The 15,975-nt window shown below is 45.3% G+C and overlaps 1 long non-coding RNA gene and 1 pseudogene across 1 annotated transcript; both read left to right on the top strand.

The window, feature by feature from the left end:
- Nucleotides 1-2,567: 2,567 nt before the first annotated feature.
- On the top strand, nucleotides 2,568-6,432 carry LOC149128393 (uncharacterized). The gene is made up of 2 exons (XR_016218613.1): nucleotides 2,568-2,935; nucleotides 6,012-6,432. It is a non-coding gene; the product is annotated as an uncharacterized LOC149128393 (long non-coding RNA).
- LOC100356427 (dihydrolipoyl dehydrogenase, mitochondrial pseudogene) lies at nucleotides 3,382-5,644 on the top strand (annotated as a pseudogene).
- Nucleotides 6,433-15,975: the final 9,543 nt, after the last annotated feature.

Genomic DNA, 15,975 nt, shown 5'->3' with positions numbered 1-15,975 from the left:
TACCCTGAATGACTGGTGCTATTTGAAAAATCTGTGGCGAACACAGGAAAGCCCAAAAAAAAAAAGCAGAAGGGAGAAGAGAGATGCCCTTTCTTTCAAACGACGGACAGAGGCATCTCTGGGCCCAGCAGCACACAACGTCAAGGGCAGCCACACAGATTTAGGCTAGACAGCCAACAGAACCTGATAATCAGGGCAGGTAGACAGCTCCTAGGAAGCTTTTTAAAATGCAGTGTTTTCTAGGCCTGGTTCAGGCCTCACAGAACCACACTGCTTCAGGAGAGAACTGAAAGGAAATGCTTCAAGATTGCAATCTCCCCTCCCTTGCCCCATGGGGCGAGGGAGACTGTTGTTTGCCACAGGTGCAACACCAATGGTCTGATGAGAACAAACAAGGTTTTCTTCCCCGGTGCACTCAGCCACCCAGGAGAGAGAAGGTGACACCTGGCCTCCTAGGATGTGCCCGGGGCTCAGGACACACCGCTCCGAAATATGATGGAGGGGATGGAAGCACCGCCAACAAGGTGTCTGTCTGTCTTTGCCACATTTTAAGCCAGTTTTTCTGAGAAACAGGAGTAGTTCTGCAAACCTGTCCTTTTGTAAAAGAAATTCACATCCATAAAGCAAATCTACGTTGATAGAGTCTCGGTGTTATGAAGAGAGCTGTTCTCACCAATCTACTTTTATTACCTGAGAGATTGTATTTGCATAATAAGACATTTAATCAACATATTTTTGAAGGTTTATTATTTTTTTCCCAAAGAAACTGTCTATTTAATGAATACAAATTTCATAAGTCCAACTTTAGGAATATGGTGATTCTTCCCATCATACCTGCCCTCCCTCCCCCACTCCCAAGCCACCTCCTCCTCCCTCTCCCATTCCCAGTCCCATTCTCCATTAAGAAAAACAAAAACAAAAAGTGTTACTCGACAGTCAAGACAAGGGCTGTTCAAGTCATTGCTTCTCAAAGTGTCAATTTCACTTCTACAGCTTTCCTTTTAGGTGCTCTGTTAGAACATGGTATTTGTCCCATTGAAGGTTTATTTATGTATTTGAAAGGGTTTACAGAGAAGGAGAGACAGAGAGAGAGAGAGAAATCTTTCATCTGCTGCTTCACTTCTTCCCAAATAGCTGCAACAGCCAGAGCTGGGTCAGGCCCAAGCCAGGAGTTTTGTCGGGTTCTCCCATGTGACTGTCAGGGCCCCCAGCACTTGGGTCATCCTCTGCTGCTTTCCCAGGAACATTAGCAGGGACCTGGATTGGAAGTGGAACAGCAAAACTCAAGCAGGATCTCATACAGGAGGCTGGTGTTGCAGGCCGCAGCTTAACCCACTGCACCACAACACCAGCCCCGTATTATCACATTTTTCTCCCATAGCCTGGGTAGATACCTAACACACTCAGAAGCCCCAAGTCCACAATCCTCTGTGTAGCTCAGGATGCCATATAAGCTTCAATCATCTAACCCTTCTTCAAGGCTCGTATTTTGTGGGACTGTCACACTGGATATAATGTCATATGATGTCTCCCTGTTTATCTGTTTTATGCCAACAATTTGTAGCTCAGCCCAAGAATCTGGGAGTGTGGAGGGAAGCCATTGTCCCCTCCCCTACAAATCGTGGAAGGCAAAGGGGCCTGAGCCAGCTACTCCACTCCTCTTTTGTTAGCCAGTGTTGGGGCACTCACTAAATAACACCTCTCTTCTCTGCCAAGTCTGACCCGATTGAGAAAACGAACACAGAATGATGGCTTTATTCCTGGTAAGAGCTAGATTGGAGGACATGCTTTACGTGTGAGGCCAAAAGAGTTTGCTTGCACTGCTCCCAGAATAAATTTACTAGTTAGCTACAGACGGGATGGAAAAACTGCAGCCTCATCACATGGGAATATGCATTTGGTAAAACTGTGACACCTAGGGAAACGGAGCAGCTGTCCCTTTACCCAGGCTGGCTCCCAGAGACAAGGGAAGAGAGGAGACAAACTGAGCATGCCCAGGCCAAACTCACTAATCAGGTAATTCAGACCTTCTTCGTGGGGAAGAGTGAATGAGAGACCAGGAGTCCTATTCTAGTTGTCCATTAGTGGGCACGGAATCACCTGGGGCTATTACCACACAGAATGGGGAGCCTGATGAACTGTTATTTGTTTGTTTTTTGTTTTTTTTTTGTTTTTTTTTTGTTTTTTTTTTTTGTTTGTTTGTTTGTTTGTTTGTTTTTACAGGCAGAGTGGACAGTGAGAGAGAGACAGAGAGAAAGGTCTTCCTTTTGCCGTTGGTTCACCCTCCAATGGCCGCCGCGGCCGGTGCACTGAGGCTGGCGCACCGCGCTGATCCGATGGCAGGAGCCAGGTACTTATCCTAGTCTCCCATGGGGTGCAGGGCCCAAGCACTTGGGCCATCCTCCACTGCACTCCCTGGCCACAGCAGAGAGCTGGCCTGGAAGAGGGGCAACCGGGACAGAATCCGGTGCCCCAATCAGGACTAGAACCCGGTGTGCCGGTGCCGCAAGGCGGAGGATTAGCCTAGTGAGCCACGGCGCCGGCAAACTGTGTTCTTTAGTAAGTTCCCTGGGGGCGCTGCTTGAGTTACCACACTTTGAGAACCACTGTTCAAAGGGGATCTCTCCACTTGGAAACATAAGGAAGAATAAATGTTCCCCTTGACAGCCAGGACTTGGTTGCCAAGTTAGTGTTTGGCCCAGCAGTTAAGAAGCTAGTTAAGATGCCCATGTCCCATATCAGAGCACCTGGGTATAATTCTCTGCTCTGGCTCCCAGTTACAGGTTCTCATCAACGCAGCTCCTGAAAAGCAGCAGGTGATAGATCAAGTAGTTGAGTCTCTGCATTGAAGACCTCAACTGAGTTCCCAGCTCCTGGCCTCCCCCATGCCCAGCCCCAACTACTGCAGGCAGTTAGGGGAATGAACCAACAGAAGGTGAGGTCTCTCTCTCTTTTTTTTAAAGATTTACTTATTTTATTTGAAAGAAAGTTACAGAGAGGCAGAGGCAGAGAGAGAGAGAGAAACTTCCATCTGCTGATTCACGCCCCAAATGGCCACAACAGCCAAAGCTATGCGGATCCAAAGCCAGGAGCTTCTTCCCGGTCTCCCACGCAGGTGCAGGGGCCCAAGGACTTGGGCATCCTCTATTGCTTTCCCAGGCCATAGCAGAGAGCTGGATTGAAAATGGAGCAGCCAGGACTTGAACTAGAGCCCGTATGGGATGCCAGGACTGCAGGAGGCAGCTCTATCCGCTATACCACAGCACCCCCCCCCATCTATCTCTCCAGTATATTTTATTGTACTTATTTTTTTAAAGATTTATTTACTTATTTGAAAGGTAGAGTTACAGAGAGGCAGAGGCAGAGACAGAAAGAGAGAGGTCGGCTGGTGTCGCGGCTCACTAGGCTAATCCTCCGCCTGCCATGCCGGCACACTGGGTTCTAGTCCCGGTTGGGGCGCCAGATTCTGTCCCAGTTGCTCCTCTTCCAGTCCAGCTCTCTGCTGTGGCCCAGCAAGGCAGTGGAGGATGGCCCAAGTGCTTGGGCCCTGCACCCGCATGGGAGACCAGGAGAAGCACATGGCTCCTGGCTTCGGATCAGCACGATGCGCCGGCCGCAGCGGCCATTGTGGGGTGAACCAACAGAAAAGGAAGACCTTTCTCTCTGTCTCTCTCTCTCTCACTGTCCACTCTGCCTGTCCAAAAAAAAAAAAAAAAAAAAAAAAAAAAAAAAAAAGATAGAGGTCTTCCATGCACTAATTCACATCCCCAATGGCTACAACAACCAGTACTGCGCCAATCCAAAGCCAGGAGCTTCTTCCAGGTCTCCCACATGGGTGCAGGGGCCCAAGGACTAGGGCTATCTTCTACTGCTTTCCCAGGCCATAGTAGAGAGTTGGATCAGAAGTGGAGCAGCCAGGACTCAAACCAGCGTGCATGTGGGATGCCAGCACTGCTATGCCACAGCACCGGCCCTTCCAATATATTTTAAAAAGACAGAAAGTGGTGAACACACTTAAGGGTGGTAAAAGCATTGGTGGAAAGGAGAGTAGCAGGGAAAAATGCAGAACTGGAGTCATGTGTACTGCCCCTTGGCCAAGAGAGGCCATTTCAATCCATTACGCAGACCAATCCATTGATGCTGATGTGACCATGATGGGTTCTGGTCCTGGAGGATATGTCACTGCCATGAAAGCTGCCCAGTTAGGTTTTAAGACAGTCTGCACTGAGAAAAATGATGAAACATTCAGAGGGACATGCTTGACTGTGGAATGTATTCCTTCTAAAGCTTTATCGAATAACTCTCATTATTACCATATGACCCATGGAAAAGATTTTGCATCTAGGGGAATCGAAATGTCCTAAGTTCACCTGAATTTAGAGAAGATGATGGAGCTTGAGCACTGCAGCTCAAGCTTTAACAGGTGGAGTTGTTCAGTTACTCAAACAGAGTAAGTTTGTTCCTGTCAATGGATGTGGTAAGATTACTGGCAAACATCAGATCACTGCCACAGAAGCTGATGGCAGCATGCAAGTCATCGGCACAAAGAGCATTCTTGTGGCTACAGGATCAGAAGTTTCCTCCTTTTCCTGGAAGTATAACTGATGAAGACAGACTAGTGTCATCTACAGGTGCTTGATCTTAAAAAAAAAAAAAGTTCCAAAAAAGATGGTTGTTTTTGGTGCAGGATTAATAGGGGTAAAATTGAGTTCAGTGTGGCATAGACATGGGGCAGACATGATAGCAGTTCAATTTTTGAGTCATGCAGGTGGAGTTGGAATTGGAGATAACTAAAAAACGTTTATGCATCCTTCAAAGACAAGGACTTAAATTTAAATGGAATACAACAGTTACTGGTGCTACCAAGAAAACAGATGGAAAAATTGATGTTTCAGGACCAGCACTGTGGTGCAGCAAGTTAAAGCCCTGGCCCACGGTACCAGCATCTTATATGGGCGCCAGTTTGAGTCCCAGCTGCTCTACTTCAAATCCAGCTCCCTGCTGATGCACCTGGGAAAGCAATGGAGGATCGCTCAAGTCCTCTGGCCCCTTTACCCACATGGGAGACCTGGAAGAGACTCCTGGCTCCTGGCTTTGATTTGGCTCAGCTCCAGCCGTTGCAGCCATTTGGGGAGTGAACCATCAGATGGAAGACCTCTCCGTCTGTGTCCCTACCTCTCTCTGTAACTCTGTCTTTAAAATGAATAATATAAATAATATAAATATAAATATAAATAATATAAATCTTTTAAAAATTTATGTTTCTGGCTGGCGCCTTGGCTCACTAGGCTAATCCTCCACCTTGCGGCACCGGCACACCGGGTTCTAGTCCCAGTTGGGGCACAGGATTCTGTCCCGGTTGCCCCTCTTCCAGGCCAGCTCTCTGCTGTGGCCAGGGAGTGCAGTGCAGGGTGGCCCAAGTGCTTGGGCCCTGCACCCCATGGGAGACCAGGATAAGTATCTGGCTCCTGCCGTCGGATCAGCACAGTGCGCTGGCCGCAGCACACCAGCCGCGGCGGCCATTGGAGGGTGAACCAATGGCAAAAGGAAGACCTTTCTCTCTCTCTCTCTCACTGTCCACTCTGCCTGTCAAAAAAATTTAAAAAATTAAAAAAAATTGATGTTTCTGTTGAAGCTGCTTCTAGTGATAAAGCTGAAGTTATCATTTGGTTGGTAACCTTTTACTCAGAATTTGGGACCAGAAGAACTGGGGATTGAACTACATCCAGAGGTAGAATCCCAGAAGTAGAATACTAGATTCCAAACTAAAATTCCAAATATCTGTGCATTTGGTGATGTGATTGCTGGCCTGGCAATGGCTCACAGAGTAGAGGACGAGAGCATTATCTGTGTCAAGGATTAGCTGGTGGCACTGTGCACACTGACTACAATTGCACGCCATGTGTAATTTACACACAACCTGCGGTTGCTTGGGTTGGAAAATCAGAAGAGCAGTTGAAGGAAGAGGGTATTGAGTACAAAGTTGATAAGTTCCCATTTGATGCTAACAGCAGAGCTACAACGAATGCAGACACAGATGGCATGGTGAAGATTCTCGGGCAGAAGCCGACGAAGTACCAGGAGCACGTATTCTAGGACCAGGAGCTGGAGAATGGTAATTGAAGCTGCTCTCACTTTGGAGTATGGGGCATCCGTGAAGATATAGCTAGAGTCTGCCATGCACGTCCGACCTTTTCAGAAGCTTTTAGAGAAGCAAACCTGGCTGCATCATTGGCAAATCAATCAACTTTTAACTTAGAAGATCAGATTTTCTTTCAAAAATTCCTTGGGAGCTTTTGTAGAGGTCACAATATACTCCCTGCTCAAACAGTATCTAGGCTGAAGTATGAGACTTCTGGGAAGTATTCAGTAGGTTTGGACAGAATGAAATAATCTATCCATATTTTAAATAAACTTAATATTTTGTTTCAGTGCATTAATATGTAGGACAAAAGGTTACTTATAGTAGGAGCACCCAGAAAATTTCTATCAACCTATATTTACATGATGTTTATGAAGGGTTCAACTGCACTGAACTTGTGTTAAATAGGTTTTCTCTCTGAGACAGTGAAGTTGGATTTACTTTTACACGGCTGGAGCTGTGAACAGTTGTGTTGAAGCAATGTGATCAAGTTATTTTAAATTTGGTTTTCATGTTGGAAACAGGCTAGTCATCAGAATAAGACTTAAATAGATATAAACTAAAATAATGTAAATAAAAAGTGGCTGTCTTTCACTCGTCTTAACGATTCAATTGTTGTAGTTTAAAGGTAGAGTTTGTAAGGTTCCATTGAGGTCTACAAGTCTGAAGGTTAGTTATTCAGTTATACAAATAAGAGAGTCTATTTACAAAATGCATATGAAATGGAGACTTAAATGTGCTACATTGGGGAATGAAGGTAACTAAATAAATGCCTTAAATATTCAAATAAATAAATAAAAATAAAAAGAGAGCACAAGAGTGACTGAATGATGCAGTGGTCAATGTCAGTTCCAGCATGACCAGGCTCAGAGCCCCCAGTGCTAGCGTCAGGCATCTTCCCCTCCCGGATCTCTCAGCCCTGTGGGTTCTGTACGGCTATAGTCATCTTTGATGGGGTTCTCCCTGGCTTGTCCACGTGGCTCCTCCTACAGTCTTTCCCTGAAACCAGTGTTTCTCCAACTTCAGAATGAATCAGGATCACCTGGAGGGCCTGTTAGACACAAATTGCTGGGCCCCACCCCAGCATGTCTGACTCACTAATGCACTCCCAGTTAGTGTCTGTGGCCACAGTTGGAGAGCCGCTGCCCTGGACAGTTTCTGCAGCAAAGGAAGGGGCTCTGTGCCAGTTGTCCCGTCTCATCCCTTTCAAAAGCAACAGACAAGTAAACAAAAGCAAGACCTGGAACTGAGTCTCACCTGAACTGACCAGAGTTGGACCACATACCCAGCCCTGCATCAGTAACTGTTGTGCTGTTCTTATTGGCCAGGCTTACTAAAGTTTCCAAGAATACCTCCAGAGGTACCTGGAGATGGAGGTGGGCTCTTTGGGCTGAAAATGGGCCAGGATAGAGCCACAAGACAGGGCTATTGGGACTGGAGCTGAGGTACAGCAGGTTAAGCTGCCATCTGCAGTGCCAGCATCCCATAAGGGCACTGGTTCAAGTCCCAGCTCCCTGCTATTGCGCCTGGAAAAGCAGCAGAGGATGGCCCAAGTCCTTAGACCCCTGCACCCATATGGGAGACCTAGAAGAAGCTCCTGGCTCTTGGCTTCAACCTGGCCCAATCCCAGTGGTGGCAGCCATTTGCGGAGTGAACCAGCAGATGAAAGATATCCCTCTCTGTCTCCTCTCTTTCTGCTGTGGTGTAGCAGGTAAAGCCACCGCCTGCAGTGCTGCCATCCCATATGGGCACCAGTTTGAGTCCCAGCTGCTCCACTTCCTGATCCAGCTCTCTGCTATGGCCTGGGAAAGCAGTGGAGGATGGCCCAAGTCCTTGGGTTCCTGCACCCACGTAGGAGACCCGGGAGAAGCTCCTGGCTCCTGGCTTCAGATCAGCGCAGCTCCAGCCATTGCAGCCATTGTGGGAGTGAACCAGCGGATGGAAGTCCTTTCTCTCTCTCTCTGCCTCTGCCTTTGTGTGGCTCTGCCTTCCAAATAAATAAATAAAAAATATATATATATTAAATCTTAAAAAAATACACAGCTATAGGAATGCAAATGAATGCTGGGGAGGCACAAACAACAGATGTTCTAAACAACCCTTTAGTTTCGTAGATTAAGAAGTAAAGAGGTCAATTATTCCATTACCTTTAGAAAATAAAAGTTGTCTCAAAGGGCAGTGTGATACACTAGGAAGGTCACTGCATGGATTTCAGAGAAAACCTTAAGATGAAATGGCATTCCCACTATGGACAAATGGTTTAGGTCAGATCACTAAACTTCTGTAGTGTTTAGCTCCTTTGTTCAGTGCTTTAAAATGGAAGTAGCCAAAACATCTAATCCTTAGGTGGGATGAGAAGGTGATGAAGTTAATAAAAAAGTTAATTAAGAAAAAAAAACTAAAAGTCTATTAGAGCAACAAAATGAGTGCAACTGGAAAATACTATACTTAGTGAAACAAGTCAGTCCCAAAAGGACAAATACCATATGTTCTCCTTGATCTGTGGTAACTAATAGGTTAACTAAAAGGTAATCTATAGAAGTGAAATTGACACTTTGAGATACGATGAATTTGAACAGCCCTTGTCTCGATAGCTGAGGAACAATTGTGTTTTTTTCCATAGTATTTGTTGAACACTTTTTTTTTTTTTTTTTACTTTTTTTGAAGGGGGAAGAGGCTGGGCCAGGCCAAAGCCAGGAATCCAGGGCTTCTTCCTGGTCCCTTACACAGGTGCTGGGGCCCAAGAATTTGGCCCATCCTCTGATGCTTTCCCAGGTGCATTAGCAGGGAGCTGGATCAGAAGTGGAGCAGCTGGTACTTGAACTGGCACCCATATGGGATGCCAGCACTGTGCCCATATAGGACACCAATGCCACAGGCCGTGGCTTTTAACCTGCTACCCACAGCACCAGCCCCATAACACATTCCTTTAATGGTTGGCTTCTCTGAATGACTACCTCCAGCCCCCAGCTTTCTAATGTTCCCTTGTACCTCCCAAATATACTACATGCATGGAAAACCATTGTCACAGAGATATGGTTTTCTGGATGAATTCCAGTCAAGATGTAAACACTCTTTGTAAGACAGCAATATCTAGCAACATTATAAATTCACGTGCCCTTTGACCTAACAAATATAATTTGTTATAAAAAATTTGGGGGTGGGGCCAGTGTTGTGGTTCACCAGGTTAAGCTATCACCTGCAATGCTGGCATCCCATATGGACACCAGTTCAAGTTCCAGCTGCTCCACTTTCAATCCAGCTCCCTGCTGATGCACCTGGGAAAGCAAAGTTGGCCCAAGTACTTGGATCCCTGCACCCATGCAGGAGACTGGGATGAAGCTCCTGGCTCCTGACTTCAGCCTGACTCAGCCCTGGCCATTGTAGTCATTTGGGGAGTGAACCAGCGGATGGAGGATCTCTCTCTAACTCTGCCTCTCAAATAAATTAAAATCTTCTTTAAAAATTTTTTTTGTCTGCCTGTGTTTCAGTGAAAACAATTATTTTTCCATTTTTTAAGATTTATTTATTTATTTGAAAAGCAGAATGACAGAAAGAGTGAGAGAGAGAGAGACAAAAAGAGTGAGAATTTCTTTTATCTTTTGGTTCACTCTCCAAATGCCTGCAACAGCCAGGGCTGGGTCAGGCCAAAGCCAGGAGCCAGGAACTCCAGCCAGACCTCCCAGATGATTGGAAGGAGCCCAAGTACTCAGGCCATCTTCTGCTTCCTTCCTAGGTGCATTAGCAGGGAGCTGAATTGAAAGTGCAGTAGCCAGGACTCAAACCAGCATTCTGATACTGGATGCTGGCATCACAAACAGTGGCTTAACTTGCCACACCATAACTCCAGCCCACTAATTCTAATAGCTACTTTAACAAATATATGTACACATGTGCAAAATAACATGTATAAGGCTACCGAATCACTGAAGCACTTTTTTGTGATAGCCAGAGACTTATTCAGTTTAAATGTCTGTTAACAGAGCACGGTTCAAGTAAATGTTTACTGACACAGTGAGATAGTACACAGTTCAAAAAGTGGGGTAGGGTGGGGGCGGGGTTCCTGCTAACTTGGAAAAATTTCAAGACTTATCCATTTTTAATTTTTAAAATTTATTTTCATTTATGTGAAAGGCTGAGAGACACAGACAAAAGACAGAGAGATCTTTATTCTGCCATAGATTTGGCTTCTCTCCCCAGGCTTCTAGCTCTTTGATTCTTTTCTTCTCTTTGCTTCTGTTTCAGTCTCTATCTCCGCTTTCTGTCTCTGTTCCAATTGTTCTGCCTCTTATTGTTTCCATCTCAGTTGTCTAAGGTTCTTTCTCCATTTTGCTCACATTTCTCTCAATCACAAGCACTGGCTCCCTGGAAAATTGCTTTTGTATTACTAAACCTAAAGCAAAGCAAAATAAAACAAAAACCCAGAGGTCAGGCTTATTCACAAGGCCCTTTGATTCTAAAAGCCAGTATAGCAACTCATACTTTTATGCCACACACAGAACTCTATCTCAGATGGATTAAAAAGTTAAATATATAAATGTCAAATCGCAGAAAAACTGGCAGGAAATTGAATTCACTATCAGATCTTTGGAGGAGTGGTGAGGTTTAAAGCACTGAAGCAAAAGAAGAAATTACAAAGGAAAAGAGCTGATTATATTATGTAAAAGTGTGACATTTCTGTACAAAAAGAGAAGAGAAAAACAGACTAGGGAAAATTTTGCAGTGAGCATTCAAAGATTGAATATCTAAATTATATAAAGTTCATATCATAACAAAGAAAATTAAAGCTTGAATAGACATCTTCCATAAATTGAAATGTAACTATAAACCAATATAAAAAAGTGTTTAATGGCTTAGTTTTAAGCATGTACAAATTCAAACAGTAATAGGAACCATTTTCCTACTATTACACTGGGAAAAATTAAAACAATGATAATTTCCAGTGTTTGTGGTTAGGTAAATTTACACAAGACTTCTGGAATGCTATTTGGCAATAATTATCAAGAAACTTTAAACTATTTGTACCTTTGTCCCTCAATTCCATTCCAAAGGATTTATCCTAAGGCAGCAGATTTTAAACTATGCTCTTTGCAATTCTAAAAGTGCTAAAGAATTGTCCTATGAAGGGTATGTAATAACCAGGGTTTGGGGCTCTAAGCAAGAAAAACAAACACCAACTATGCAAGCAAAAAGATAATGTACTGGGAAAGCACAGAGACTCCCAGAATCGATAGGAAGCTGAAGAACGGGTAGTGTAAACAGGCAGGACAGCTGGAACCACACCACAGGTCACAGAGCAGAAACAGTTAGGTGCATGTCACGCTGCTGCTAAGAGGAAAATGACCTCCAGTCACCTCCACATTGTCACATGTTCGTGATTCAAAGACTAGAAAAGAATGACTGACTGATGGAAACTAAACCACACACTCCAGGCTTTGCAAGGAATCAGGAGGTGGATGGAAGAATCCAGGTTTTTGGCTTCCTAATGGGAGAAGGTAACTATTTCCAGAGTCTACACACACACATGAAGAGTCCCCCAGATTGAAGACTTGGTTACTAATAGCAACATGACATGGACTGCTGAAAAGCAGGAAATAACTATTAATGTGTGATAGCAAGGGGTACTGACCACATAAAGCTCTAAGCTCTCAATTCCATTTTCTTCCTTCCTTTCCAAATTTGAAAGGCAGAGTTACAGAGAGAGAGAGAGTCAGATCTTCCATCTGTTGGTTGGTTCACTCCCCAAATGGCTGCAAGGGTTGGGGCTAGGCCAGGCCAAAACCAGGAGCCCAGAGCTTCTTCCAGGTCTTCTCTCATGGATGCAGGAGCCCAAGTACATGGGCCATCTTCAGCTGTTTTCCCAAGCCATAGCAGAGAGCTAGAAGTGGAGTAGCTTGGACTAGAACCAGGGGATGCTGACATCACAGGTGGTAGCTTAACCCTCTAGGACACACCAAATTCCATTTTCATGAGCTTTTCCAAATAGGCTTCCAGGTCAATCTATACTTTCACAGGTGATTACTAGAGGCTGGGAAGAGTGAGGGAAGGAGGGTGAGGGAGTTTGGATAACAGGTACCAAACACAATCAGAAAGAGGCAGAATGTTCTAGTGTTCCAAAGCATAGTGAGGTGACTACAGTTCAAAATAATGTGTTATACTCTGTGTAAAGGACTGGACAAGAGAGCTGATAGGCTCCAAACAGAAAGGAGAAATAAGGAAATGGAAAGGCTAGTAGCCTGATCTAATTGGCTTACACTGTGAATATGTGTTGTAATTTTGCTCTGTTGCTTCATAAAAATGTACAGTACTACATGGTAATCAAAACATTTTAAATAAAATAATGTAAAGGGCACACCCTAAAGAGCAGCAGGTGACAGCTCCAGGGCTGGGGTGGTAGGGAGACCCAGATGGAGTTCCAGGTTCCTGGCTGCAGTCTGGCCCAGCCCTGGATGTTACAGTCATTTGGGAACTGAACCAGTAGTTGAAAGATCTTCTCTGTCTCTCACTCTCCATGCCTCTCTGTTTTACTCTGCCTTTCAAATAAATAATAGAACTTTTTTTAGAAAAACGCTGTTTCTCAGGTAATAGTCAAGACCTACTGAATCAGACACTCTGGGTTGGGACCCAGCAGGCTGTGGTCTAAGAAGCCCTCCAGGTGATCCTGATTCATTCTGAAGTTAGGGAAACACTGGCTTAGGGCAAAGACTGCCTATGTGGAGCCATGTTGCCAACACCCTGTCTGACTATGGCCAGGAGCCTGGCACTCGATCCAGGTCTCCTAAGTGGGTGGTAGGGATGAAAGTCTTCCAACCATCACCCACCAAGGTGCACACTGCGGGAAGCTGGATCGAAAGAGGGGCTGGAACTGCAACTTAGGGTATCCCAAACCGGGTCTTACCTGCTGCCCAAATTCTCACCCTTGCTTTGTTTTTTAATTAGTAGCAGGTGCCTGTGAAGAATATTCTGAATTAAAAATGAGCATTTAATAAGTTACCTTAATAATGAAGTCAGGGCAGGCATTCGGCACAGTGGTTAAGACACTGTTCCTGGCTTCAGGCTGTCCCAGATACAGTTGTTGTGGGCATTTGGAAAGTAAACCCGTGGACAGAAGATCTCTCATGGTCTGCCTCTCTGCTTTTCAAATAAAAATAAACAATAAAAATTATGAAAGCCATCTAGAGAAGTTTTCTGTTCCTTGAAGCTAAAAGCATTACTTAATACATCCCTAAGCCAAAAATCCAAAAGAAGTAAACATTTATATTGATAGGTTGTTTATTACAGAATTTCCCAAACTGGTATTTTTTAAAAGGCCTAAATCTAAATGTCTAGCTATAGGAGATTACTTACATAAACTACAGTCTGGGGTGGGCATTGTGGCATGGTGGCTTAAGCTACTTGGGATGCCTGCATTGCTTATCAGAGGGCCTGGGATCCAGTCTTGCCTCCACTTCTGGGTCAGCTTCCTGCAGATGATACTAGGGTCTCTGCCACCCATGTGGGAGACCTGATGGAGTTCCTGGCTCCTGGCTTTGGGTTAGCCCAACCCAGGCTGCTGTGGGCCTTTGGGAGTGAACAAGTGAATAGATAGAAGATCTCTCTCTCTCTCTCTCTCACTCTGCCTTTCAAATAAATAATTTTTTAAAAAGCCAGAGGAGGGGCTGGCGCCATGGTTCACTTGGTTAATCCTCCACCTGCAGCGCCAGCATCCCATATGGGCGCCAGTTCTAGTCCCGGTTACTCCTCTTCCAGTCCAGCTCTCCGCTGTGGCCCGGGAAGGCAGTGGAGGATGGCCCAAGTGTTTGGGCCCCTGCACCTGCATGAGAGACCAGGAGGAAGCATCTGGCTCCTGGCTTTGGATCGGCACAGCGCACCAGCCATAACAGCCATTTGGGGGGGTGAACCAATGGAAGGAAGACTTTCTCTCTGTCTCTCTCTCTCTCTCTCACTAACTCTGCCTGTCAAAAAAAAAAAAAAAAAAAAAAAAGCCAGAGGAAACGAAATTTTTTTTTTAAGATTTATTTACTTGAAAGTCAGAGATACACAGAGAGAGGAGAGGCAGAGAGAGAGTGAGCGAGGTCTTCCATCCGATGGTTCACTCCGCAATGGGCCGCAATGGCCACAGCTGTGCTGATCCGAAGCCAGGAACCAGGAGCTTCTTCCAGGTCTCGCACATGGGTGCAGAGGCCCAAGGACTTGGGCCATCTTCTACTGCTTTCCCAGGCCATAGCAGAGAGATGGATCGGAAGTGGAGCAGCCAAGACTAGAACCGGTGTCCATATGGAATGCTGGCGCTTCAGGCCAGGGTGTTAACTCACTGCACCATAGTGCCAGCCCCCACAAAATTGTTTTTTAAGAAAAAATAAATTACAGTCTATCCACTGGATGATCTAGTATGTCTGTATTAAATTGGATAATTATGAAGTCTTTATATACTATGAAATAATAATTAAAACACAATTATATCTATGTTATTGTACTATACGTAAAACCCCAGCTCCCTGCAATGGTCACTCTCACCTTTGGAGGAACTGAATCACCCACAGCACCTGCTGGGCAGAGCAGCTCTAAACAATCATGTTCTGAACCTTTAGGCCCCTCGCCCTCCTGAAACAGGTTGGCCCAGGTGGTTCTGATCTCAAATAGCCAGCATGTTCTGATGCAAAACTCTGCTCCAACAGGGGTGAAATGGAGCCAATAGGTTTCTCAACCATTGGAAGTGGGATTGGGGAATACCAAGAGTATCAGGCAAGTCCCATGAGGATGGATACTTACAGAGTACATAGATCACATGATCAAGCAAGGGCCATTAGGGGCTGTGACCATATGTGTTATAAGGAACCAGAAAACATGAGGCTGTGAAGAGATGCAGAGTGGAGCATGAGGAAGCCACTGGATGGATGGAAAGAAAGAGGCAGATACAGAGTGAAGTACAAGTACAGAGAGCAGCCAATTTAGGTCAATGTCAGAGTGTTAGTGTTAGACAGAGTTCTGAACAGCTGCCTAGGTCCAGAACAACTTTCTAGGCCCAGTCCTACAGGCCTAGCTGCATTCCTGCCCCCTTTACTGAATTCCTATGAGCCTCTCTGCTTTTGGCTGCAAGGTTCGGCAACTGGACCCTACAGCCAGTGTGAGCATGTACTTCTGGGAGCATATCAGCTTAACAGAACTATAAACACAACTACATAAAAATTCTCTTTCCATAGGGACAGGATTTGGAATAAATAAAAACAATTGATTGGCTAGAGAAGGGAGTTTGTGAATACTTCTTTTGAAAAATTCATTATTGCTGCTCTAATGTTGCTTTTACATTAAGTAACAATTATGTTTTAAACTCACTGTGGAACTCCTAGGATAAAAGCCTTAAGTGTGTACTTACTGTTTGACCCAGGAATACTACTTCCAAGAATGTATTTTAAGAATATAATCAGGGCCGGCGCCGTGGCTCAATAGGCTAATCCTCCACCTAGCGGCGCCGGCACAATGGGTTCTAGTCCCGGTCGGGGCGCCGGATTCTTTCCCGGTTGCCCCTCTTCCAGGCCAGCTCTCTGCTGTGGCCCGGGAAGGCAGTGGAGGATGGCCCAAGTGCTTGGGCCCTACACCTCAGGGGAGACCAGGATAAGCTCCTGGCTCCTGCCTCCGGATCAGCGCGGTGCGCTGGCCTCAGTGCGCCGGCCATGGCGGCCATTGGAGGGTGAACCAACGGCAAAAAGGAAGACCTTTCTCTCTCTCTCTCTGTCTCTCTCTCTCACTATCCACTCTGCCTGTCAAAAAAAAAAAAAAAAAAAAAAAAAAAAAAAAGAATATAATCAGAGGACCGACGCTGTGGCATAGCA

Source organism: Oryctolagus cuniculus, chromosome 1, assembly GCF_051225735.1.
Source record: "Oryctolagus cuniculus isolate XC-2025 breed Fujian yellow rabbit chromosome 1, ASM5122573v1, whole genome shotgun sequence".
NCBI lineage: Eukaryota > Metazoa > Chordata > Mammalia > Lagomorpha > Leporidae > Oryctolagus > Oryctolagus cuniculus.
Note: the sequence above shows the minus strand (reverse complement) of the source record. Positions and strands in the feature narration are given on the sequence as shown.